The following is a 3173-nucleotide window of genomic DNA, read 5'->3' on the forward strand; positions in this document are numbered from 1 at the left end:
TCAAATAGAAGATAAACTCCTGGGAGAATGTGTGGAATTAAATTTAATGGTAGATCGTGTTTTTTCATCATTCCCGGACATAAAGAAAAAATCATTGTGATGAGGTGGAACATAATTACATATAGTGTTACAATTAGAGTGTTCGCTATTTTTTAAAGTTGACCAAATTCAATATTATCATGAATCATGAGATGTGTTTATATGTTGGTAATGACTATAGTTGATAATATTGTAGAGAAAACGCGTGCGAGGAGGAGGGGGAAAAAAGACATATGGTATCATTGTTTAAAATACTGATGTGATTATCATCTGCCTGCTTTATTATGATTTTTGAGGGTATAACTAATGTATTTATTAGCAAAATGTTTAATGAAGATATACTACGTATAATTGACTTCGACGTTTTTTATCCGTTACAGTAGATTTGAAAACGTCACACTCCATGAAATTGTAATTCATTATGAACCTTATTCTCAGAATAATAGCTAATGAAACGACAAAGTAGAGTATTTGAAATATATTTGAAGCTCAAAGTTTAAAAAAGAAGGCTTTAATTAAATATAATCTACATACTAAAAATAAACCATTAAACATTAAAGTTAAATATACAAAATTAAACAATTAAAATCATATAACTATTAATAATAATAAATTATAAATACAGAATATTGAAATAATAGATTGATCCAAATAATATTTTCTTGTTCTGACATCGGAATTCAGTTAAATATGTCATAACTTTAGGTTGCAATACACAAGCGAGACGTGGAGTTTAATCAAAAAGATAATCACCCCTCTTCTTCATGTGGAAGTTGCTATATACAATTGTGCACAGGATAGATATATCTCTACCGATGAGATCTAACTAATTATTAATAATAAAGTAAATGTCAAAATCATAAAATTAGACAATAAATATACTAATAAAAATTTTTTATAAATAAATTCATCGTAAAGATTTAGAGCAAAAGCTAATTATGTAGTAATGTCCGGCGATATTACTCCCTATTAAGAGCATCAAAAAGATTTCCCCCGTTATTTAGGTATGCTTATATAACAACATACTATTATCATGATGGATATACACAATTGTTAATTATAATGCAACACCCAATGTAACTACCCTCGTTGTTGTGACCATTTAAACAGTTGTTTTTGCCTTTTATGAGTTTTCTGAACACCATTTCTTGGAGCCCATCAACCATAGCTAAGCCTTTAGTGATAAAAAAGTAATATTTATTGACTATGTAATATTGGAAAACCTAATTATCATACCCAAGTCTTAAAGCGAAGTAAGTAGTCTCAGACAAACTAGTTGCAAACCATCCAAAGCTACTACCCCCGTTGTTGTGACCATTTAAGCAGTTGTTTTTGCCCTTTACTGAGTTGTGTATCATAATTCTTGATATGTTTACCTAAAATAGAATCATATTTTATGGTTAGATTTAAAAAAAAATTGAATACTTACTGTGAGATAGTACAAAATTCAGAGTTCCATTTCGATATTCGTAAATACTTTTTACTGATAACTTGATCATCATTTGGTGTGGATGACTCAAAACATTTTTATATGTATTTCTATATATGACATCAGTACCAACATCCTCCATTAATTTAATGATGGTTCCTCGGGAAGGGATATGTTTACCCTTGTATTTCTCCATAAATTTTTTGAACGTAGATGATTAGCAATGGATAAGGTTATATTACATGCAATAAGCATCGTTGTGAGATCAAAGTTAAAGTCTGACTTGATGTATTCATCGTCAAATTGATTTTATAGATGAATATCCACACTCTTGTTATGAGATGAGGATAATGAGTGGCGTGTAATTCTAGACAGGGGACTAAAGGCACATTTATATCGACAAATCCGACAAACCATCTGTTTCTCATCCGGTAAGTATTTTCCAAATTCCTGGGCCTCCATTTTCATAAATCCAGACAGAAGGCGACGTCATTTTGGGGATTTTATTCAGTTCTCTATCACCATCTCATATTATATTAATATTGAATAATACAGGCGGGAATGATAACGTTCATGATTGATAGAAGAAGATGTATATTATTTAATCAATGATACCATAAGTAATTCTTCTTTTTCTCCTCGCACGCTTTTCTATTCTTACCAAAATTATCACCCTTAGTAATGACACACTAATAATTTTTTATGTGTCATCAACCGGTCAAAGTTCCAGCGTTCTGGAAGTACTTCAAAATGAGATCAAATAAAAAAAAATAAAAAAATCTTATTAAAATTATGTCATAAGAAAAGAAAAACTCCTTTTATAATTTTTTTGACTTTATTATGTAGTCGGTTTTGTAGGTTAAAACTCATGAAGTCACTATTGACTACATGCAAATATAAATAAGTAAATATGGATTTTCTATTTATTCAGCTATTTATATAATTAAATTTTTTTTCAAGAACAAGATACAAAGGGCATACACAATCATAGTTTTTAAATTTTTTGAATACTCAATAAATTATTGATGGGTCATTATCAACAACTAAACACTTCTCATGATTAATGATATTTTTGAATTTGGTCTACTTTAAAAATAGCAAACACTTCTAGTGATCATGAATCATTAATTGTCAACAACCCTTCAGTTTAATTCCACTCTTAACAATAGAGTAATCGTTTTAAGTGTAAAGAAGACATAAGGAATTTCAAATACCAAGTCTACAAAGATTGCTTGAAGCAAACAACTTTTGGGAGTAAATATAGCTCAAACTTTTATAGCATGTATTCTTATATAATGATTTAATTAAACTAATGCTTTATTGAAATAGAGCAGACAAAAAATTTAAGGCTGAGAGTTTAAATTAGCAACTTTTTTAGCAATTAGACTATGCGATGAAGATCTTTCTCTTGCCATATGAATGATGCTGGAGACACTAAACCACAGGCCTTGTCCATAACGCAACGTTTTTTAAAAATATTTTGTATCTCTTTTTTTCGGATTCAAAAAGTTTCACATCCACCCGAGGAAGAAATCTGATGAATACTACTGTTTATGAATGTTGATGTATTACTTATTACTTATGATTAAAGTTGAGTAGCTTGTTATGAAAAAAAAAAAGAGCGTGAGGAGAACGCGAGAGTCAGGCATAAAGTAAACCTGAACTGAGACCCTTATGCATAATTCAGGGGAGAGGCTAACCATAA

At 29.8% G+C, this 3173-nt stretch overlaps 1 long non-coding RNA gene across 1 annotated transcript; it reads right to left on the reverse strand.

The window, feature by feature from the left end:
• Positions 1 to 580: 580 nt before the first annotated feature.
• Positions 581 to 2096, reverse strand: LOC139905319 (uncharacterized). Its single transcript, XR_011779979.1, has 3 exons — positions 1469 to 2096; positions 1276 to 1415; positions 581 to 1213 (listed from the first exon to the last, which is right to left on the reverse strand). It is a non-coding gene; the product is annotated as an uncharacterized lncRNA (long non-coding RNA).
• Positions 2097 to 3173: the final 1077 nt, after the last annotated feature.

The sequence above is a fragment of the Lepeophtheirus salmonis genome, chromosome 5 (genome assembly GCF_016086655.4).
Source record: "Lepeophtheirus salmonis chromosome 5, UVic_Lsal_1.4, whole genome shotgun sequence".
NCBI classification, from domain to species: domain Eukaryota; kingdom Metazoa; phylum Arthropoda; class Copepoda; order Siphonostomatoida; family Caligidae; genus Lepeophtheirus; species Lepeophtheirus salmonis.